Raw genomic sequence first — 25,004 nt, 5'->3', positions numbered from 1 at the left:
TATTCGCTTGGAGGCGCGAGGGTTTTCACCACGCTGGATTGTAGCAGGGGCTTTCTCCAGATCCAGGCGGTGCCAGACGATGTCCAAAAGACGGCGTTCACCTGTTACAGGGGGTTATTTGAGTTTACGCGTCTTCCGTTTGGGTTGTCGAACTCGCCCTCGAGTTTCCAACGGCTCATGGACATCGTGCTGAGCGATGCGAATTTTAACTTCGCCATGGCCTACATGGATGACGTTGTGGTATTCTCCAAGTCGTTCAAAGAGCACCTAACTCATCTCGAGATCGTCTTAAGGCGAATGGGTGAGGCCGGTCTAACAATTAATCCAAAAAAGGTGGAACTGGCCGCCTCAAAGGTAAATCTTTTGGGCTTTGTCGTAGACAATGGTACCTTGAAGCCGAACGATGAGAAATTGAGGGCCATTCTCGATTATCCACCACCGCACGATGTAAAGAGCCTTCAAAGGTTTCTAGGGATGGTTGGCTTTTACCGGCAGTTCATCCCGATGTGCGCGGAGCTAGCGCGGCCTTTGAATCTGCTGCTCCGGAAAGGCTCAAGGTGGGTCTGGGGTCCAGAGCAGGGTGCTGCCTTCTCGTCTCTCGCGAGGGCAATAGCAAGCACCGCTAGCCTTCGGTTACCAGATCTTAATCGGCATTCCGTTGTGCAGACAGATGCGAACGACTACGGTGTCGGAGCAGTATTGCTACAGGAGCACGATGGACAGTTGCGCCCTGTGGCATTCGCTAGTCGAACGCTCACACCGTCGGAACGCAACTACAGCGTGACGGAAAAGGAGGGGTTAGCCGTCATGTTTGCTCTGAAGAAGTTCGACCTCTATTTAGACGGTACGACTTTCGTTATTCAGACTGATCACGCAGCACTTACCTGGATTCAGAGGCTAAAAGAGCCCGCGGGAAGGCTGGCCCGCTGGGTACTAACCTTGCAGCGCTACTCGTACACGGTTGAGTACCGAAAGGGATCGACCAACAAGGTCGCGGATGCGCTCTCTCGGGCGCCCCAGGATGGTGGTTGGGAGGAGGTGACGCAACCAGAGTGTAACGAGAAGCGCGGGAAGAACAGGAGAATGTCTCCGGATGCAGGGGTGAGGTCCCTCACGGACGGTTGGGAGGAGGCGAAGCAACCGGCACTCGTAGCAGCCTTAGCGCGCGGCACGAAAGAGCAAAGGATCGTCGCTTGGGGTGAAGTGGTCAGCAAGGAAGAGCTTGTCGAGGCCCAGAAAGCAGATGGTTTTTGCCAGCGGGTGTTAGGTAAACTGGCTGAAATTGCGGTCGACACCGGGAAGGCTGGCGGTCAAGTTAATGATAAATTTGATTCATATCTGCTGGGCGAAGATGGCTTATTGCTTCGCTACATCCCAACGATCGATGAAGGGGAGGGTAATGAGTCTTTCTTCAGGGTGGTGATTCCCAGGAAGCTACGGAAGAGGTTTATCGGGTACTTCCACGACTCCGCTCTGGCAGGTCATGGCAGTGGCAGCAAGACTTTTTATAAGTTGTGCCGCGCCGCGACCTGGCCGGGGATGAGGCAAGACGCACTCCGATACGCCCGCAGCTGTCCAGCCTGCCAAAAAGCGAAGCCCAGAGGGGGCAAGCCTCCGGGCTTGATGCAGTCGGTGGAGAGTCACTACCCGTGGGAGATCGTCGCTTGCGACATCATCGACCCACTGCCGAGAAGTCCGCGGGGAAACCAGTACCTCTTGGTTATTACCGATCATTTCTCAAAGTGGGCAGAGCTGTACCCACTGAGGAAGCTGGTTTCAGAGCGGATCTGGGAAAAGTTACTGGATACTTTCCTACGCTTCGGCACACCCAGGTGTCTCATTAGTGATAACGCTAGTTACTTTACTAGTAAAGTGTTCGTGGACTCCTGCTTGGCGCTGAACATAAAGCACAAGAGGACAACACCGTAGCATCCCCAAGCCAATATCACTGAGCGAGTGAATCGGAATATCAAAAGCATGCTGATCACGCTAACGGAGAGACACCGAGACTGGAATGAGCACATCGCTGAGATGGGTTTTGCCATTCGGAATACCGTGAACAGATCGACTGGTTTCACGCCAGCGTTTCTGAACCTGGGTAAAGAGATCCCGTCTCCGCTGGAGAACGAGTTACGGAGCAACCAAGGAACACCAGGACGCCCGCTCTCTAGGTACGCGGAACAGCTAACGAACCGCTTGTCTGGGGCGCTGCACGATGCTAGAGAGAATCTTGATGCCGCAAGGATCGAGCAAGCGGCGCAGTATGACAGGAGCCATAGGCACTTGAAATTCAAGGTTGGTGACTTGGTCCTGAGAAGAACCCACCCTCTAAGTAACGCAGCTAGCGGTTTCGCCGCATCGCTTGGTCATAGATGGGAAGGGCCCTATGAGGTAAAGACGCGAATGTCACGGCTTACTTATAAACTCACTCGGTGTGATACAAATGAGGAGTCGGGTCCAGTTCACATCGCGGACTTGAAGGGGTATTACCGTCGCGATGGGGAACATAGTGAATGAAAACTACCGCCGCCGCCACATTCGGCCACAGAAAGTGATGATTTTCCGGTGTCTGACAGTGTTCTTTCTACACAGGATGCCTCCTTGGAGAAACCGCCCCAGGGGGCCATACCCAGGAGGCCCACCGGACGGGCCAGGCCCCGGGGCGGCTGGACCCCAGTGGTCCAGTCGACCAAACCCTCGGGGCGGCCGCCCAGGGAGGCGTCAACACCGGGGATGGCCGAACGGCAGAGCAGGCCAGCGCCGCCCGGGCTCCGCAGGTACCGCGAGCCCGGCAGCCGGCAGGCCTGCGCGGCACGGGGCAGGGCCGTCCGCAGCAACATCGCGGCACCAGGCAGGGCCGTCCGCGACGGAGCCCCCGCACCACGGAGCGGGTCCGTCTACGACCGGGGGACCTGCCTGGAGTCGGCCCCCCTGCCACACCATGGCCACGTGGACGGCGTGGGAGGAAGGAGGGGCGGTCCACTTCGTTTCCCGCCGGCGTTGGAAGCATCAACCCAGACCAACGCCTGGCCAGCCCGACCACCAAGTCCCACTCCCGTTCCGTGGCCACACGCAGCCGGCGGCGCCACGGGTCTTGGGAGCGCCTGGCACCTGCTGGCTGTGCGGGGTCCCGATAATACATCTGGAAACCCACGAAGCAGGTCGACTCCATTCTGACCTGCTAAAGGCACAACCCCTCCCGGACAACGTGGCGGCAGCGGTCCAGACCCTGAGGGCAAGCCGCCCGGACCTCCTGGCTCCCGCTGCCTTGGCCTCCGTCCAGCCACCCCGGCCTCCCGAAAACCGTGCCGCCGCTCCGGCTGCCGCAGCCGCTGTTATCGAACCCGCCACCACGACGGCCCCCACAACATCGGCCGCCACCACATCTTGCGGCCCAAGCCATCGGGCCAGTGTCGTCCACCAGCCCCCTCCGTCCCCCTCGACTTCCGACGACGCCATCATGGCCGAGGTGGAACAACTCCTCGGCCAAAACCAGTGAGCACCCGGGGCCCCCCGAAGACCGGGCCTTGGGGGGGGGGGGGGAAGTGTGGGAAGCCGAGGAGGACGACGGCGCGCGAGGGGGCAGGAGCGGTGGCCGGCGGCCCGGTGCGCGTGACAGAGTGCACGAGGGATTCCGCCAGGCACTGGGGCAAGAGGCACGGTCAGGACAACGACAGCGACTGCCAGGCCCAGAACCAAGACGCCGAACAGTAAAACGATTTGAATCAATCCTTGCTCGTGTGACTTCTTGGGAGGGCGGACCAGGCAGGGACCGATTGGGCAGCAGTATAGTAGAGCGACCCACAAGCCCTCAGTTGATGCAATTAAGGAAACGATTAAGGGACTCCAGGAATCTAAGAAAATGCGAAACTCTGAAGCAAACTGTGACCGAAAACGAGAAGGAGGTGAAGCTACTCAGATCAGAAGTCGGTGCACTGCAAGCTAGTATCCAACCAAACGGCAATGATTCCGCAACTCCAGTCAAACATTTATACAAATAAACTGTACAGTCGGAGATGCAATCTGGAAATACATGGTGTGCCATGTACGAGCGGTGAAGGCCTGAAAGCCATTCTAGTCGACCTTGCTCAAAAAGCAGATTTAGCGAGTTTTGACCCCGCTGAAGTAGTAGCCTGCCATCGCTTGCGCTCCAGGCGCGACGGTATTGCGCCAATTTTGGTGCAATTCACCTCGGTATCCAGCAAGGAATACTGGATGAGCGCGCGCAAGAAGCTGGCTGCACTTTCTCGGTCAGAGCACCAACAGAGGCTTTTCTTCAACGACAATCTAACCAGATCTAATAAGGACCTCTTCTGGCGGGCGCGAACAAAGGTAAAGACAAATTGTATAAATTCGAGTGGGTAAAAAAGCCGTCATCTTTGGTAAGAAAGACGAAACGTCATTCGCGATCCGCATCTGTAGCACTAGGGATTTGTAAAAAATAGCGTATTAATGGAGGACACATTCATACCTCCTGATTTCACATCGTTTCTCGACTTTTTTCCTCCTAGTGCCAGTACACTTACAGTCCTACATGTCAATTTAAGAAGCATTAGGAAATACTGGAATGAATTTCAAATCGTTGCAGGAAGAGTGGGGGTTAGTGTACACATGTTTGTTTTAACGAAAATAAATGTTCGTGACATAGAAGTTTCGCAAAACCAATTTTCCTTACCTGGTTATGATGTCTTCTTTTCTACTCGTAGTAAATCCAGGGGAGGAGGTATAGCCATATATGTAAAAGGTAACTGGTCGACGGTTGACTTGAACCTTAGTTTTAATCATGCCGAATGCCTTGCTCTAAAAGTTTTACATTTGAAAACGAGCGTGTTGGTTAATAGATACAAATCTTGAAAGAATAAAACAGAGAGGGCGAGGACGGGAACAGGACACCTTTCATTTGGCAAAAGAATAAAACAGAGAGGACGAGGACCGGAACAGGACATCTTTCATTTGGCAAAAATATAAAACAGAGAGGACGAGGACAGGAACAGGACATCTTTCATTTGCCAAATGAAAGATGTCCTGCTCCCGTCCTCGTCCTCTCTGTTTTATTCTTTCAAGATTTGTATCTAAAATTTTGTAACCATACTTTAAATGTATCACTTTTGGCTATTTACAGACCGCCGTCTGAAAATGTGCTCAGCTTCCTAGAGGAGTTGGATTCAAATTTAGAAAAGTTGGCAATTACCAAAATGTTTGCCTGGTGGGCAATTTTAAAATTGATTTACTAAAGCAATCCAAGTCTCAAGTGTGCGATTATTTAAATATTCACGCCAGTTATGGTATAGAAAGTCAAACTAATGCACTGACTAGAGATAGAGAAGACATCCTCCAAAACATACTAGTAACGTCGTTCATCGATCACGTAAGTGTACAGAACTCAGGACTACCCGTAGCAGCTGTCATCATCCAGCAGAAGTGAGCGGACAACTATTTTATTGCTTCTAGATAAAGCGCGAAACACATGTACGACGAAACCTTCCGATCCGATGTGCGGACTGCCGGAACGACCTTGGGGAAAGAGGGATTTCGTAGCATCGACGTCCGACCGTCGTATTGCGCGGTCGGACGTCGGATCGGACGGTTTCGTCGTACATGTTTCGCGCTTTAAGCTCCGTAAACGGCTCTAAAGAAATATTTGAGTAGCATAAAGGAGATCAGTTTCACTGATTCGCGTCATCTTGATAAGTTGATTGCAGGCTATGACTGGGTCCCTTTCATCAAAAACACATGTTCCGAAAAGGCCTATTCAAAGTTTGCCGATATTTATACGAGTATGAGATCTGCAAGTATAAAGGTGGTTAGAGTAAAAAGGCGGAAACAGAACCAGTCATGGCTAACTGAAGATACACTTTCAGCTATAAAAAAAAAGGATGTCTTATGGGCACCTTGCCGCAGTTATCCCGGAAATAAGGACTTCAAAGCAGCTTATCAATCTAAAAGAAACCAAGTCAATGCAATTGTTTGATCGCAAAAACGTAAACCCAGGCACGAAAAATTTAGTCAGTCGCGTTTTGACATCGCCAGGACGTCGGCTCTGGTGAATGAAGTTAAGGGTTGCGCTTCTAAGTTATCTCTCGATGACGGGATTACTCGAAATTTTGTATCCGACTCAAAATCAATCGCCGAAAGTTTCAACTGTTTTTTTTTTGCTTCGGCGTCTGGTAGCTCACGCGATAAAGATGCAGTGCCTTTTGAATGTTGTGAGCATTTGCCTGAAATTACTGTACTTCATCTCACCTTAGCACGGACTCTGCGAAGGCTGTGAAAGCGTGAGCGGCTAGCTTCGACTGCCTTAACTGGAGCACTCGCTGCACCAGCGTGCGTGCAGCCGCCGAGGTTTCATCCAAAGTAGAACACAGTAATCCAAAGCAACTAGCTCGGGCTTTTGGCACGCGCGGCTAACAATAGTCCATGCTAAGCTGAGACTAAGTTTATGCAAGATCTTCGTATTCTGGTATCTTCTTTTAAACTTAATAAAGCACCAGGAGAAATTATATTCGCTTGTGTGATTTGCGTCGCAATTTTGATATTCTGGGCAATGCACTAGCTGCTGCATATATTTAATCGAATTATAAAATCGGGGGTTATTCCAGACGGTCTGTAAGGCCGTTTTACAAGGGAGGTAAGCGCTATGATGTTGCAAGTTCTAGACCAATATCAATCCTTCCGTGTTAAGCACTGATACTCGAAAAGAATTTACTGAAAACAATGACCTCATTTCTAGATAAGTTTGATCTGTTGTCAAAACGACGTCACGGTTTTACTGCAAAGCGTGACACCGACTCCTTACTTGAAGATTTTGCTGATACGTTGTACACCTCGTTTGATAACAACAAATTTGCTTGCGCATTGTTTTTAGACATATCAAAAGCTTTTGACTTTATCTGTCACAAAAGTTTATTAAAGCAACTATATGACTACGGTGTTTGTGGACCCTTTTTTGTTACTCAGCAGCTTTTTGTCAAACAGAACGCAACAGGTTTTGATTTGTAACACTAGAAGAACAAGTCATTTTAAAATCGGGCGTACCGCAAGGCTCCCTCTTAGCTCCGCTACTTTTTAACCTGCATAAGAATCAACAGGCAAAGGCGGTGTCGGGATGAGAACTGTATCAGTAAGCCGATGATACTTTGTTGGTATTGCGTGACATGAATTGTACCAGCGCAATGACTGCGTTACAAACAAACGCTACACGGTTGATGAACTGGTTCACTTCTAACTTTATCAAGATAAACACGCATAAAACAAAACTTGTGTGTTTCTGTAGTCCACTTAAACGCAAGGTTCTCGATACTCCTTTTCTTCGACACTTATCGAGCTGTGTTGATTGTAGATGTATCCCCACAAACCAAGTTAGTACAGCCAAGTATTTGGGAATACTGTTTGATAGTGATCTCTCCTGAAATTCCCATCTTTGTCATATCGCTAAAAAAAACTCCGTAGTGTTTCACGTTTGCTTTATTGAACGAAAATATTTTGCCTTTCACAGTCCGAAAAATGATAGCAAATGTTCTGGCTTACGGTGTGCTGCGCTACGGTATTACACTGCATGCTAACTGTTCACCGGGTTGGCAAAACAAAATTGACAGTATTCTAAAAGGCAAAAAGGCACGACATCGACAAGAGAACACCTACGTCATTTCCGCACTTCAGGTGCTGTTAACTGCTGTCGTGGCAACGCGATCCCGTGGAATACCATCGACCGTCAACTTTCCATCGGACACCGGGCAGACAATCCTGGCTGGCACGTTTCCGCTTCATCCGATGACGGAGGAATCCGTTTTCGGGCCAGGTTGCAACAGAGTCTGCAAACGTGGTTCATCGACCGACTGGCATCTACAAAAGCGGCCGCGCCGGGACTACCAGTTGGGGCACGACATAGACGAGAGGACGCCAATGTCATCCTTTTGCACACTTCAGGTGCTGTTGACCGCTGTCCTGGCCGCGGGATCCCGTGGAACATCATCGACCGTCAACTATCCATCGGACACCGGGCAGACAATCCTGGCTGGCACGTTTCCGCTTCATCCGATGACAAAGCAATTCGTTTTCGGGCCAAGTTGCAACAGAGTCTGCAAACATGGTACATCGACCGACTGGCATCTACAAAAGCGGCCGCACCGGGACTTCCAGTTGGGGCACGACATAGACAAGAGGACGCCAATGTCATCCTTTTGCACACTTCAGGTGCTGTTGACCGCTTTCGTGGCAACGCGATCCCGTGATACCATCGACCGTCAACTATCCATCGGACACCGGGCAGACATTCCTGGCTGGCACGTTTCCGCTCCATCCGATGACGGAGCAATTCGTTTTCGGGCCAAGTTGCAACAGAGTCTGCAAACGTGGTACATCGACTGACTGGCATCTACGAAAGTGGCCGCACCGGGACTACCTGTTGGGGCACGACATAGACAAGAGGACGCCTATGTCATCCTTTTGCACACTTCAGGTGCTGTTGACCGCTGTCGTGGCGACGCGATCCCGTGGAATACCATGGACCGTCAACTATCCATCGGACACCGGGTAGACAATCCTGGCTGGCACGTTTCCGCTCCATCCGATGACGGAGCAATTCGTTTTCGGGCCAATTTGCAACAGAGTCTGCAAACGTGGTACATCGACCGACTGGCATCTACGAAAGTGGCCGCACCGGGACTACCAGTTGGGGCACGACATAAACAAGAGGACGCCTATGTCATCCTTTTGCATACTTCAGGTGCTGTTGACCGCTGTCCTGGCCGCGGGATCCCGTGATACCATCGACCGTCAACTATCCATCGGACACCGGGCAGACAATCCTGGCTGACACGTTTCCGCTTCATCCGATGACAGAGCAGTTCGTTTTCGGGCCAAGTTGCAACAGAGTCTGCAAACGTGGTACATCGACCGACTGGCATCTACAAAAGCGGCCGCACCGGGACTACCAGTTGGGGCACGACATAGACAAGAGGACGCCTATGTCATCCTTTTGCACACTTCAGGTGCTGTTGACCGCTGTCGTGGCCGCGGGATCTCGTGGAATACCATCGACCGTCAACTATCCATCGGACACCGGGCAGACAATCCTGGCTGGCACGTTTCCGCTTCATACGATGACGGAGCAATTCGTTTTCGCGCCAAAGTGCAACAGAGTCTGCAAACGTGGTACATCGACCAACTGGCATCTACAAAAGCGGCCGCACCGGGACTACCAGTTGGGGCACGACATAGACAAGAGGACGCCTATGTCATCCTTTTGCACGCTTCAGGTGCTGTTGACCGCTGTCGTGGCGACGCGATCCCGTGGAACATCATCGACCGTCAACTATCCATCGGACACCGGGCAGACAATCCTGGCTGACACGCTTACGCTTCATCCGATGACAGAGCAATTCGTTTTCGGGCCAAGTTGCAACAGAGTCTGCAAACGTGGTACATCGACCGACTGGCATCTACAAAAGCGGCCGCACCGGGACTACCAGTTGGGGCACGACATAGACAAGAGGACACCTATGTCATCCTTTTGCACACTTCAGGTGCTGTTGACCGCTGTCGTGGCGACGCGATCCCGTGGAACATCATCGACCGTCAACTATCCATCGGACACCGGGCAGACAATCCTGGCTGGCACGTTTCCGCTTCATCCGATGACAGAGCAATTCGTTTTCGCGCCAAATTGCAACAGAGTCTGCAAACGTGGTACATCGACCGACTGGCATCTACAAAAGCGGCCGCACCGGGACTACCAGTTGGGGCACGACATAGACAAGAGGACGCCTATGTCATCCTTTTGCACACTTCAGGTGCTATTGACCGCTGTCCTGGCCGCGGGATCCAGTGGAATACCATCGACCGTCAACTATCCATCGGACACCGGGCAGACAATCCTGGCTGACACGTTTACGCTTCATCCGATGACAGAGCAATTCGTTTTCGGGCCAAGTTGCAACAGAGTCTGCAAACGTGGTACATCGACCGACTGGCATATACAAAAGCGGCCGCACCGGGACTACCAGTTGGGGCACGACATAGACAAGAGGACGCCTATGTCATCCTTTTGCACACTTCAGGTGCTGTTGACCGCTGTCCTGGCCGCGGGATCCCGTGGAACATCATCGACCGTCAACAATCCATCGGGCACCGGGCAGACAATCCTGGCTGGCACGTTTCCGCTTCGTCCGATGACGGAGTGTCACGATCCTTCTAGAACGTGGACGAAGGGGGCCGAAGCACCCGCCGAGAAGAGACGAGTCGCAGCCTGGTTGTGAGGGTGGACGATGACTGACCGGGGCGGCATACGCTCCACGGCGTTTATTTGGCGCGGTGACCAATGTTGCCCGCCGAGCTTGGCGGCCATCGACGGGTGGACGAGAGAGGGCGCTACATGCTTGTCACATCCCTCCCCCCAGTTTGTTTTTTCTGAAAACAAAATAAATGAATAAACAACACACACGGCCGACACCAACTAGGCGTCTAGTCGTGCCAAGTCCTGGCCGGTCGACGACGTAGGCTACCCCGGCGAGTAACGGTCAGGTGGCATTCGCTGCCGCGTACTCCGTCTGGTCGCTGGTGTCGATGGGCCAGGTGTGGCAACGCCGGGCGCTGCCTGAACCGCTCGCGCTCCATCCGGTGGAGCCGCAGGCACCGCATTTGGGTGTGGCACCGGTCCAGCTGGTGCCACAGGAATGGCGACGCTTGTCGCCTCCGTGGTGGGTGGTGCTCCACTGGCCGAGACTGGGGCAGTCGGTCCCCCTGCGGGCTGGCCCTCCGAAGCGACGGCCGAGGGTGCAAGCCAGGTCCCGGAGCGAGGCCTGACATGGTCGGCTTGCCGGTGCCAGGTGGTCCCGTCGGGCATGCGGACGAGCAGCGACGAGGCTCTCGCTGGTGAAACCACATGTCCGGCAGACCAGGGTGGGCCAGGACGGAAGTTCCTGGCGTAGACCGACGCTCCCGGCTCCGACAAAGGCCCGGGACGGCACCCTCCGTCAGCAGCCAGCTTCTGCTTCAGCTGCTTCAGGAGCGCCGTGGACCGGAGGTCTGGATGCAAGACGTCCAACGGTGTCTTGACCATCCGGCCCAGCAGAAGCTGGCAGGGGGCACGGCCAGTGACCTCGTGGGGTGTGGTCAGGTACTGAAACAGTGCCCGGGCCATATGCGTCCGGAAATCTTCGGGCTGGCTCTTCTTGAGCTTGCTCTTGATGGTCTGTACCACCCGCTCTGCTGCACGATTGAAAGCGGGGTGGTACGGCGGAACCAGCATCCGGCGGATTCCATTCCTCTGCGGCCAATCCAGGTACTCGGTGCTGGCGAAAGCGGGACCATTGTCGTATACAATAATGTCCGGCAATCCCTGCGGCGCGAAGACCTGCCGCAGCGCCGAAATGGTCGCGCTTGCCGATGGAGCAGTGATTGGCAGCGCCTCCACCCATCTGGAAAAGGCGTCCACTACCACCAGGAAGTAGTGGCCCTTGAAGGGTCCCGCATAATCAACGTGCAGGCGGGACCAGGGCCTCTGTGGGAACGGCCAGGGGGTGATCTCCACGTGGCGCGAGGCTCGCTGGTTCTCCTGGCAGACCTGGCAGCCTCGCACCTGGTGCGCGATGTCCTGGTCCAGGCCAGGCCACCAAACGTGCGACCGTGCCACCATCTTGGTCTTTTCCACGCCAGGATGTCCCGCATGCAGCAGCTGCAGGACCTTGGCCCGGAGACTTTGTAGAATCACCACCCTGGAACCCCACAGCAGGCAGCCCTGCTCCAAGCTCAGCTCGGCGGTCTTGTGGCGGTACGCCTGGTGACTGAGCTCCTCCCCTCGGGACACCGCCTTGACCACCTGCGACAGGACTGGGTCCCGGCTGGTTGCCTGCGCCACCGCAATCCTGGGGAGCACCCCCGGGTAGGCCCACTCCAGCAGGAAAACGTCAGCTGGCTCTGGAACGGCAGCAGGCACCTCCGACAGGGGCAGGCGGCTCAGGGCGTCGGCAGGTCCCAGGCCCTTCCAGGGCGGTAGACCAGCTTGTAGCTCTAGGCCGCCAGCGTCAAGGCCCAGCGTACAACACGAGGCGAGGCTTGCACTGGAACTGCCTTGTCAGGCCCAGCAGCGGTTTGTGGTCCGTGACCGCCTCGAATTTCTGGCCCCACAGGTACTGGTGGAAGCGCCCGACCCCGAACACGAGCGCCACACCTTCCTTGTCGAGCTGGCTGTAGCGTTGTGCTGCCGCATGGAACCAACGAGAAGCAAACGCAACAGGGCGTTCCTGACCATCCTGACCCCGGTGCGACAGGACGGCTCCTACCCCGTACGGCGACGCATTCACGGTGAGGACTACAGGCTTGGCCGGATCGAAGTGCACGAGCACTGGAGTCTTGTTGACTAGCTCCTTGCTGTGCTGGAAAGCCAAGTCCTGCTCCTCCTTCCAGGCCCACTGCTGACCATCTCGAAGCAGACGATGCAGCGGCTCCAAGTGCGTCGACAGGTTGAGCAAGAACCTCCTGTAGAAGTTGATGAGGCCAAGGTAGCTTTGAAGCTCCTTTTTGCTCTTCGGCTTCGGCGCCTTGAGCACGGCCTCGATCTTGCCGGGTGCCGGGACCAGGCCAGCTTGGGAGATGATGTCTCCCAGGTACTCCACACTGGGGATCTGGAACACGGACTTGTCCAGCCTCAGCTTGAGACCGGCGTCCTGTAATCGTGTGAGGACTTTGCGCAGGTTCTGCAGGTGGTCCCTGTCGTCGGTACCGGTAACCAGGATGTCGTCCAAGTACACCGCCACGTGCCTCATGCCCCTGAAGAGGTTGTCCATCTCCCTCTGGAAGATGGCTGGGGCTGAGGCCACGCCGAACGGTAGGCGCGTGTACTGGAAGAGTCCCATGGTAGTCGATATGGCGACATACTTCCGGGTGACATCCTGGAGCACCAGCTGTTGATAGGCATCTCGAAGGTCGAGCTTGGAGAACTTCTGTCCCCCGGAGAGAGCCGACCAGAGATCTATCCGAGGCAGCGGGTACTTCTCCACGGTAGCGACGGGTTGATGGTGACCTTGAAGTCCCCGCAGATCCTGACGCGGCCGTCTCGCTTGAGGACTGGGACAATCGGTGCGGCCCACTCTGAGGTCTTGACAGGCACCAGGATACCCTCTCGCTGCAGCCGTTGCAGCTCCTGGGTGACCCCGTCCTTCAGAAAGAACGGCAGCGGACGCGGCTTGAAGAAACGAGGCCGGGCTTTCTCGGGTACTTGGATGCCGACCGTCGTTCCGGCGAAGGTGCCCACCCCCGGCTGGAACAGGGACTGGAAGTCGGTCAGGAAGCTCGGGACGTCTTTCACCACGTGCAGCGCAGCTTCTTGGTACTCCGGCAGCCGAACACCCAGTGCGTGAATCCAGTTCCGGCCCAGCAGCGTCGGCGACGACCCCTTGGTTAAATAAAGAGCAATGATTGCCTCCTTGTCGCCAAGGCGAATGCTGACTTGGGCCCGACCCTGAACCTGGGAAAGCTGCCCGGAGTAGCTGCGCAGCATGACGTCCGACGCCTCAATAGACACACCAGGGAAGGTCCGCTTGAGCATCTTCCCGGGCATGACCGACACGCTGGCCCCTCTGTCCAGCTCCATGGTGATGAGGTGGCCGCAGATTTCAACAGACATCAAGTAAGGTGGCAGAGACGAAAGTTTATTCATATACCACACGTCGAAAATCTGCGGCTCCTCGGCCACGACGTGGACCCTGGCTGAGGAGGTACCCGGACCTGGTGCCGCTCGTCCCCGCCGCGTTCTCTTGCGACGGCCACCCTTGCCGCGGGCTTGGTTGGAACCCGGGCTTGAACCAGGCTGCTGCTGCTGCTGCTGGCCGCCGCTCGTCCTCCTCCCTCCGCAGACACGCGCGATATGCCCAGTTCTCCTGCACGTAAAGCATTGTGCTTGGACGAACTTGCACTGTGAGGGGGAGTGGGCAGCACCGCAGCGGCTGCAGGCACCGCTAATTGCCGCCATCTTGTTCACCGCTGCTTCCGTCGGCGGTGAGCCGGCCGCACGCGCAATCTCGCTGGCGTCCTTTGCTGCGGCTTCCATCGCCTGCGCTGCCTTCACCGCGTCGTCCAGCGAGGGGTCGGGGAGCTCCAGGAGTCGCGTCTGCATGGCGGGGTTGTAGATGCCGCAGACGAACCGGCCCCGGAGTAGCGAGTTAAACTGGTCGCCGAAGGCGCAGGTGTTCGCTAACCCTCGTAGCGCAGCGACGAACTGCCCGAGGGTCTCCCCGCCCCAGCGGCTCCGGTTGTTGAAGCGGAACCGCTCCATAAACGTGGACGGTGCCGGGCTGAAGTGCGAGCGCAGCGTGGCGAGCAGCTCACCCAGCGTTTTGACGTGCGGCGTGGCCGGCTTGAGGAGGTCGAGCAGGAGACTGAAGACGCGGGTCCCGCAGCTGGCCAAGAAGATGTCCCGCTGTTTCGCCTTGGGCGTGTCGTTTGCCCGGAAGAACAGGTGGACGTGTTCTTCGTAGACTGGCCAGGCGGGCCGATCTCCCTCGAACGGCTCGAGACTCCCGTACAGCGGCGTGGCGACAGGAGCGGGGGGCAATCTTCCAACTCTCTCGGCGGCGTGGGCCGAACCGTGCACGTTAAGGCCTCCAGTGCCACGGTTCCTCGTCGCCAGTGCCACGGTCCTTCTAGAACGTGGACGAAGGGGACCGAAGCACCCGCCGAGAAGAGACGAGTGGCAGCCTGGTTGTGAGGGTGGACGATGACTGACCGGGGCGGCGTACGCTCCACGGCGTTTATTTGACGCGGTGACCAATGTTGCCCACCGAGCCAGGCGGCCATCGACGGGTGGACGGGAGAGGGCGCTACATGCTTGTCACACGGAGTAATTTGTTTTCGCGCCAAATTGCAAGTGCCTGAAGCGTGGTACATTGACCGACTGGCATCTAAAAAAGCGGCCGCGCTGGGACTACCAGTTGGGGCACGAAATCGACAAGAGAACACTTGTGTCATCCTTTTCCACACTTCAGGTGCTGTTGACCGCTGTCCTGGCCGCGGGATCCCGTGGAACATCATCGACCGTCAACTATCCATCGGGAACCAGGCAGACAATCCTGGCTGGCACGTTTCCGCTTCATCCGATGACGGAGCGATTCGTTTTCGCGCCTCATTTCAACAGTGTCTGGCAACGTGGTACATCGACCGACTGGCATCTACAAGAGCGGCCGCACCGGGACTACCAGTTGGGGCACGACATCGACAAGAGAACACCTATGTCATCCTTTTCCGCGCTTCAGGTGCTGTTGACCGCTGTCCTGGCCGCGGGATCCTGTGAAACACCATCGACCGTCAACTGTCTATCGGACACTGGGCAGACAATCCTGGCTGGCACGTTTCCGCTTCATCCGATGACGGAGCAATTCGTTTTCACGCCAAATCGCAAGCGTCTGGCAACGTGGTACATCGACCGACTGGCATCTACAAAAGCGGCCGCACCAAGACTACCAGTTGGGACACGACATCGACAAGAAAACACCTATGTCATCCTTTTCCGCGCTTCAGGTTCTGTTCACCGCTGTCCTGGCCGCGGGATTCCGTGGAACACCATCGACTGTCAACTATCCATCGGACACCGGGCAGACAATCCTGGCTGGCACGTTTCCGCTTCATACGATCACGGAGCAATTCGTTTTCGCGCCAAATTGCAACAGTTTTTTGGCAACGTGGTACATCGACCGATTGCATCTACAAAAGCGGCCGCACCGGGACTACTTTTTGGGGCACGACACAGACAAGAGGACACTGATGTCATCCTTTTGCGCACTTCATGTGCTATTGACCGCTGTCCTGGCAGCGGGATCCCGTGGAACACCATCGACTGTCAACTATCTATCGAGCATCGGGCAGACAATCCTGGCTGGAACGTTTCCGCTTCATCCGATGACGGAGCAATTCGTTTTCGCGCCAAATAGCAAAAAGTTTTTCGGCAACGTGGTACATCGACCGACTGGCATTTACAAAAGCGGCCGGACCAGGGGGACTACTTTTTGGGGCACGATATCGACAAGAGAACACCTATGTCATTCTTTTCCGCGCTTCAGGTGCTGTTGACCGCCTTTCTGGCAGCGGGATCCCGTGGAACACCATCGTTCGTCAACTATCCATCGGACACCGGGCAGACAATCCTGGCTGGCACGTTTCTGCTTCATCCTCGTTTCGCAACACTCTTTGAGAGATATGTCATAGAAAAGCATTACTGGAATAGTCCTTTTAAAATTTCGCGTACGACTCGGCGTTCACTAAGGAACAGCGAACATTTTGCTATTCCAAGAGTTTACACTAAATATGGAAAAAGAAAGCGCTCATTTTATGTTCCTGATATATTTAACAAATTCACAGTACCACTTCGTAATATAAACTCAGAACGAGAGTTAAACAATTTTTTAGTACAAAGCGTTAGATGTCGTTACTGTGTTACCTCATTTTATTGTGTTCGCTCCTTTCTGCTGCGTTGTCAGTATTAGAAATGTTTGCGTTTTTTCACGCATTCGATATGTGCGTTGTAGTTTTTTGTTGTTGTTGTAGTGATGTATGTTTATATTCCTATTTTTTATGTTGTTTGCTTTTACGCCGTTGCCGGGTCACATCCCACAAACCATTACAGGCTTTGACGGACCCGTCACCACTGATTTGTATGTCAAGACTGTCAATAAAATTACTATTATTATTGTTAGTAGTAGTAGTAGTAGTAATACATGTTGAAAAAAAATATTATTATTATAATATATTATAATAATATTATAATTATAATGAGCTTTTATTATTGAAACCTTCCATAGACCTGATGAAGGCGTCTGTAGAAGAGGTTCAAACCTGAATCTCTTTCTTGGCGAAGTACGAAAACCTTCTAGCCAAGGTGTCTACCCACGCGACGGACATACATGACCTTTGGGCGGATGGGGGGGCACTGAAGACCACGGTTTCCGAGCAGGCACAGACTATTCAAAGTTTGCACACGGAGATGAACGACGCTGAACAACGGAGCCGCCTCCAAGATATGGAAATTTATGGATTATGTGTCACACCCGGCGAGTCTTTGCCATCCGTCTTTGTGCGGCTCGCAGACAAGCTTGGAATTGAGGTACACCAACCGTTTGACGTGGTCTCCGTTTACAGGCTACAGGGAAAACGAGCAGTAAGCCGACCTATTCTGGTGAAGTTTGCATCCGTCACCGCTAAAGACAGATGGACGCAGGCACGTGGCAAGCTCAGGCTATTGTCATGTGACAGCCCACCAGAAAGGCTGTACTTCAATGATAGCTTAACGAAGGCTAACAAGAAACTTTTCTGGCTAGCTCGCTCTCGTGAACGAGAATGTGGCTACAAATTTGAATGGATAAAACATGCAAGAATATGCGCCAGAAAAGAAGTGCGCTCTCAACCTGTACGAATTCAGCAGAAAAGTGACCTGGACCTCATAGCATAGACGGCATGGCTAGGTTTTTACAGCACGCAAATTTCTTTTCATCGAATGAATCATTTTCTTCTTCTTTCTCCGAGTCTTTCACAGTTTTACACGTCAACAATTGCAGTATTCGAAAATAGTGGGACGAATTTAAGATCATTGTTGATGAAGTACGTGACCATATTGATGCAATTGTGTTAACGGAAATAAATATCAGCGATGATAATCTGTGTCAGTTTAAACCGAAAAGATTTCGAAACTTCTTTTATACTCGTTCATCTACTCGAGGAGGCGGAATTGGTGTGTTTATAAAAGACACGTGGATGACAACTCAAATTGATATACGCTTTAACCACTCAGAAAGCTTGATGTTTAGTGTTTCCCATCCTAAACACACAGTTTGCTTGCTAGCACTCTATAGACCTCCATCGTCGAACCGCACTTATTCTTAGAGGAGTTAAGAGAAAGTCTAGGAAAACTATCTAACGGAGCACAGTTACTTTTTGGTAGGAGATATAAACATTGGCATCCTCAAGACATCCAAATTATTTGTTTGTGATTATCTATCACTACTTGCTAAATTCGGGATAGTACCTACCATTAACCGTCCTACCCGGAAGAAGTGTTAAACGGGAACCTCGTCTCCTCCTACTTAGATCATATAAATATTAGATCTTCTGATTCTTCTATCCACTCCGCTGTCATTCTACAGAAGCTCGCGGATCATCACTTTATTGCTTGTAGATGCGTTTTTCATTCAAGAATAGCTCTTAACTTTGAAAGTACGTTTCGTTTGGAAAGACTTAATTTTGGTACTTTCGATCGGTTCATTAAGAACTATGACTGGAACAAATTTATATCGTCCGTTAATAGCATGAATATGTATTCTGCGTTCGTGGACATCATTAGAACATTTTGGAACTTATCGACAACGATTTTACACGTTAAAAAACGTAGACCGTCATTGTCCTGGTTTACATCAGATATCCCTGCAGCTATAACTCGTAAAGAACAATCATGGAAAAGATTCCGGTGCTCTCCCAACAACATTAATCTTGAAATAGAATGTAAAATACAAAGAAATAGGGTTAATGCTCTAATTAGATCAGCAAAAGGAAACTATTATGCTAAAAAGATTTCTGACGCTCGTTCTGACTCTAAAAAAACTTGGTCGATTGTAAACCAGCTTCGTGGTCACAGGCAGACGGGCGCGACTGAATCATTAAAAAAGCATTTCGGAACGGACTTAACTTCTACTGTCAATGCCTTTAACAATTTTTTTTGTTAACCCACTCACGCTCTCCTCTAATAATGATGATGTATTAACATCCCACATTCCGTTTACCTCTGAATCCGCTTTCCTTCCAACTCTTTCAGAGTCAAATTTGCGGTCATATCTGTTTGGTGTCAGATGATGATGATTGGAGGCTTTATGGCACAAAATGCTACTGAGGCCAAAGTGCGCCAGACTAGGTTGTTCATTCACATTCTAGATAAAATGGGACGTTGCTCGTCATTATCATGGGTATTAGAGCTGGTGTAAAAAGTCAGTGCTAGAAATAAAACTGAGCACTCGTTCAAATGGGGTAAGAGGGTGATCTCCTAGTAACAGAACAGGGTGAAAAGGGATACGATATCTAAACAATTCAGGAAAATGATGCCGTCGTTTTTCATCAAGACCTTAACAAAACCATGAAATGTGTAGGATGGAAACATCATCCGCGCAGTGTATGCATCGGGGTGGGTCTTCTCCACAGAGGAGATATTTGTGGGTTATATAGGAATGGCCTATGCGAAGGCGACATAACAAGACCTCATGAAATCGATTCTTTAAAAAGGCACTCTCCCACAGTCCAAGAATGGGCTTGGTGAAGTGAAGCTTATTGTTGGATCCTTCGTCCCATTCTGTCTGCCATCCCTGGAAAATTGATGCCCTCACGACCGGTTTGATATCCTGGTAAGGTAAGGAGGCTGCTAACTGCCGAAGATTCCTGGAGGAAGAAGCCACCTTATCAGCTTTTTCATTACCCCATATACCTACATGACTTGGAACCCAGCAAAGTATAGTATGATGTCCGTTCTGCAATGCACGATTAATTTTGGTACGCACAAGCTGTACAAGCATATTTTTGGTGTCTTTGAGGGAACTAATTGCAGTGATCACACTTTGAGAGTCCACATATATAATCGACCTTACTTTTCTCTTCAGTCTAATATGGTCAATTACTAACATCACTGCATACAGTTCTGCTGTAAAGATACTGGCGATGGAATTAAGGCGCTTAGTTCTAGAAAAGTTCTCAGAATACACGGCACATCCAGTGAAGGATTGCGCCTTAGCACCATTAGTATAGAACTGACAATAATCAGCATACTTTGTCTGCAACTCTTGAAAATCTTGAAGGATAACCACTGAAGTAACACAGTGCTTGTTATATTTCTTAAGTGACCAATCGCAACAAACCGGCAGGCTCTCCCAGGGAGCAATACAGTCAACTGGTGAGAATAGGGACATTCCATCGGGAGAAATCTGAAGAGATGTATGATAGTCTGCAAGGCGGAGGCTTAATGGACGTACAATGCTGGGCTTGTTTTCGAAAAGGCGAGAGAACCTTGAACGTTTTATGAAATCATATGTTGGATGACGAGGGTTAGCTAATACTTTGTAGACATATGACATACTTAGATATTGCCGTCTTTTATCCAACGACAACTCGTTGGACTCGGCGTATAAACTCAGGATAGGGTATGTACGGAAAGCGCCCGTGGCGAGTCGTAACCCAAGATGGTGCACTGGATCTAACATTTTCAGAGCCGATTGTCGCGCTGATTCATACACTATAGCACCATAATCAAGACGGGATCGCACAAGGGAATTGTATAGGCGCAGCAGACAACTATATCTGATCCCCGAGAATTCTTAGCCAATACATTTAAGGGGTTCATACTTTTAAGGCATTTTTCCTTCAGACACTTCAAGTGGGAAATAAAAGTTAGCTTCCTGTCAAAGATCACACCCAGAAACCTGTGCTCATTTTTAACAGGCAACCGCATGGCTTTCAGTTCGAGGTCTGGATTCAAAGGCAGCCCACGGCGCAAGGAGAATTGCACACAAACCGTTTCTTCTGGAGAAAACCTAAATCCATTTTCATCTGCCCAACCACCAAGTTTTTTTAGAGCCAACTGAAGCTGGCGTTCACAGGTGAAACTGTTACAGGAGGAACACGGGATTTGAAGATCGTCTACGTAAAGTGAGTATGAGATGGAAGACGGGAGAATTCTGGCAATGGAATTTATCTTGACTGCAAACAAGTTAACACTGAGGATGCCCCCTTGAGGAACTCCGTTTTCTTGAACAAATGGATCTGACAAAGTAGAGTCCAATCGAACCTGATATGTCTGTTAAAAAGTCTCCTATACACTTCAGCATCCGGCCCCGAATACCATAGCTGTAAAGGTCTTTAAGTATTCCAAACCTCTGTGTGGTATCGTATGCTTTTTCTAGGTCAAAGAGAACCGAGACACAGTGTTGTTTATGCACGAAAGCTTCACGGATCATTGTTTCCAGGCGGACTAAGTGATCCACTGCAGATCGTCCGCGACGAAAGACACTGGTTATTTGCAAAGAGATTATCTTTTTCTAAAAGGTACATTAACCGTCTGTTAATCAGTCTGTCATATGTTTTCCCCAGGCAGCTAGTGAGTGCAACGGGTCGGTAATTGGAAGAGGCCGTAGCGTCTTTGCCATGTTTCAGGAGTGGTATGATGTGAGCCCGCTTCCATGCCTGGGGGAAGCATGCCTTCTCCCACAAAGAGTTGAAAAAAAGAAGGAGTGTTTTGAGCGAGTCACGTGACAACTTTCCAAGCATAGCATAGTGCAATGTGTCTGGCCCCGGAGCAGACATCTTTTTTACATCGAGAACTTGTTCTAGCTCGCACATTGCAAAGGGCCCATTATGTGGCTGCGAGTTAGACACCCCCCCATAAAAATAGAGCAACTCTCTGCACGAGATTTAAACTGTTTAAATTCAGCACTATAATTATCAGAGCTAAATACACTATGAAAATGATTCGCAAGAACATTAGCAACGTCTTGGACTGACCCCAAAGGTAGATTAAATACTGGAATAGTAAAAGCCCGGTAGTCACCTTTGATTTTGCGTACACGATCCCAAACCTCTTTAGCCGTAACAAAACTACTTATAGAAGAGAGATATTTCATCCAAGATTTCTTTTTTTTGCCTGCTTTGTTGTCCAGCGGGCTTGCGCTTATCGTCTCTTAAATTCAATTTTGTTGTCCACGGTGGGATACCTACGAAAGACACCCCAAGCTCTATTTTGTCTTGTAAGTGTGGTTGAACAGTCCTTGTTCCACCATGGCTTGCACTTTTTGGCAAATTACCGGAGGTACGTGGGATAGAGTGCTCAGCTGCATTGACTATCTGTTGAGTAACATATGTTGTAGCCTCATCAGGGGACAGAGTGGCCAATAGTGAAGCATCAAGTGTAGCAGCTAGGCTGAAACGTTCCCAGTCCGCCTTGTCAAGTTTCCACCTAGGCATACGCTTTTGTAGTGTGGGGAGATCGACCACGCTCTCTAAAACAACTGGAAAATGGTCGCTGCCAAATGGATTATGTAAAACCTTTCAAGAAAAGCAAGGAAGCAATGATGGGGATAAAATAGATAAATCATTGCAGGTGAAAGAGTTGTGTGCAGCCCTAAAATATTTGGGGCTTTGTTATTTAAAAGACATAAATTTGAACACAATAAAAAACGTTCAATCACTTTTCCGCGGGAATCAACTCGTGCACTGCCCCACATGGTGGGATGAGCGTTAAAATCACCTAAGATTAAAAAAGGTTGTGGAAGTAGGGTTAAAAGCTTCTGAAGGTCATGAATGTGTATTGGGGTGTGTGGTGGAAGGAATAGTGAGAAAACAGTAATGAGGCGGTCCGTAGGAACTCGAGCTGCCACAGCCTCAAGGGGCGTGTCAAGGGAGACCTGGGCACATGCCACTCCACTCTGCACAACAATGGCAACACCGCCGGATGAATGAGAAGATGGGCGGTCTTTCCGGAAGAGGTGATAGTTCCGTAAAACTTCTGTATGTGTGGACGTCAAATAGGTCTCCTGTAATGCTAAAGCTATTGGGCGTAGCTCACGAAGTAAAAAGTGAACATCATCTATATTGTGAAGGAGACCCCGACAGTTTCACTGCATGAAACTGAAATGACTCATCACAGGTTAATTAAATTGTAGTTAAAATTGTGGGGTTAACAGCTGTGAGTGGACACAAGCTATGTTACACTCGGGGCAGTGACACGAGGAGGTTTTTTCTTTTGGTCCCCCTTTTCGGGGGTATGCCTTGTACCTCCCTTGGCGGGTGGAGGTGGTTCTGTCGGATCGACAGATACCTCCATGGCCTCCTCCTCCCGCTGTGAAGTAGAAAAAGTGGGCCCCACGCTGCCTCTGAGAGGGAGTGGCATCAAGCACCACTCGGGGCTTAGGGTCAGGATGATGGGGAACCGACCTGGCACGTGGGAATTTAGGCAGGGCCGCTGGGGTCTGAGAACCCACAGAGGCCTCGCTGGTGGTTGGGGGGCTGGGTGAGCACTTTAAGTCGCGAAGACTGTACTGAGTGCCCCCGTTGCCTTTAGTGGCGGCGCTGCCCCCCTGGCAGCCGCCTCGGCATATGTGCCTCCTTGGAGGAAGGAAAATCGCTTCCTTGCCTCAGGGTACGTGAGGTTTTCTTTGATCTTTAGCGTTAGGATTTGCTTTTCCTCCTGAAACTTTGGGCAGGCTCGAGAGTAGGTGGGGTGGGCACGAGAGCAGTTGACACACTTGAGAAGTGTACCCTCGCATGTGTCAGCTGGATGGTCTGTAGCTCCGCACTTTGCACACGTCATTTTCCCACGACAGGTAACACAGCTGTGACCAAATCGTTGGCATTTGAAACATCGTCTCGGGTTTGGTATGTAGGGGCGCACCTTGCAGCGAAGATAGCCTGTCTTGATGTTCTCGGGCAGCTCAGTGGAAGCAAAAGTGAGGACTAGGTGCTTCGATGGTCTCTCCTGTCTGTCTCTGCGTATGAAGATGCGTCGCACGGCGACCACACCCTGCCCGGAAAGGCCCTCCAAGATCTCCTCTTTGCTAGACTCCAGCAGGTCGTCCACTAAGATGACGCCCTGTCAGCTGTTCAAGGTGCGATGTGGGGTGAAAGATACTTTGTAGTCCGAGATCTTGTTTAAGTCTAAAAGAACAACACTTTGCACTCCGTCTTCCACTTCAACGAGCAAGTCGCCAGATGCTAGTTTCTTTCCTTTGAAGTTTTTACCAATTAGGTTTTCAAAGTCTTTAAAATAAGAAATGGTGAAAGTTTGGCAAGTGGTTTTCCATTTTCTGAGTGCGTTACCAGAAAGCGGCTGAAGCTATTCTGGGCAGCAGCTGATGTCTCTTTGCTAAATACTTTGGTTCGGACCCTTTTCAGGGTCCGGACCGAAGTATTTTGCTTGGAACCCATATGAAGGGCAGAAACGTCGGCATCCGTAGCGCACCACCCACCGCGGAGTCTAACAAGGGGATAGGTAACATCTCATAACAGGTCTGGCTTGTCTGAGTATGTTACTCTACCAGTGCTACTAGGAAGCTATAACCAAGTGTAGATCAAGAGAGAGTTCTGTCGCCACCCAAGGTTAGCCCTTGCCGCCAAAGAAGGTGAAAACGAAGAATAAGAGAAAGGGGGAAAGAGAAAGAAAAGATGGGATAGTAGAAGAAATGGCGACTGACAGAATCATCCTGGTCGGGCCAAGCCGGACACCAGTCTACGGGAAGCGGGGCCAAAGTGGTGTATTGCCTCACCCAGGGGTCCCCGAAGGGTCCAAACCTACCCCGGGTTCCACTCAACCACCAGGATGGCCTTTTCCCGCGACACGGGAAAGCCACGCACAGCCAGACGTGGGCGGGTGAACCCGCATGGCTCGGGGTCCGTGGTGACGCCACTCTCCAAACACCTGCTTTCACAGGTGCCCCCTGCGGGGCATCTGTTTGGTTTGAAACGCTCTAGGTCGGCGGGTGTTGATGGCCTGACAGTCCGTGACTTATGTCGAAATTATGACTCCCTGAAAAACGTCCTCCTTCTTCTTATAAATAATATCCTAAAAACTGTTAATGTACCTGATGACTTAGAGCAGGCCTTGGTTGTTCCTCTCTTCAATGGTGGAGCACCAAGTCAAGTTTCTTCATACAGGCATATTTCAATATTGTCTTGCATTTTTCAGATATTAGAGAAACATGTCTTTGTCGTTATGTCCGGGTTCCTTGAGAAGGACAACATAATCTCTCCGCATCAATACGGGTTTGTAGCTGGTCGTGGTACCACTCATTTTCTTGAGACTTTTTCTGACATGATACACTCGTCCTTTGACAACATGTATACGTGCGCCATTTTCATTGATGTCGCCATGGCATTCGACACCGTTAGCCACACCATTCTTTTAGACAAGCTTCATGGGGTGTGATTTCGTGGTCCGCTCCATGATTTACAAAAACGTTTTCTCACGAATCGTTCCCAAGTTCTATCAATAGATG

At 51.4% G+C, this 25,004-nt stretch overlaps 1 pseudogene; it reads left to right on the top strand.

The window, feature by feature from the left end:
* Window positions 1-2,433: 2,433 nt before the first annotated feature.
* On the top strand, window positions 2,434-3,552 carry LOC115330326 (annotated as a pseudogene).
* Window positions 3,553-25,004: the final 21,452 nt, after the last annotated feature.

Source organism: Ixodes scapularis, unplaced genomic scaffold (assembly GCF_016920785.2).
Source record: "Ixodes scapularis isolate PalLabHiFi unplaced genomic scaffold, ASM1692078v2 PGA_scaffold0__279_contigs__length_252992795, whole genome shotgun sequence".
Lineage (NCBI taxonomy): Eukaryota > Metazoa > Arthropoda > Arachnida > Ixodida > Ixodidae > Ixodes > Ixodes scapularis.
The sequence above is the reverse complement of the archived record's forward strand: the minus strand, read 5'-3'. Positions and strand labels throughout refer to the sequence as shown.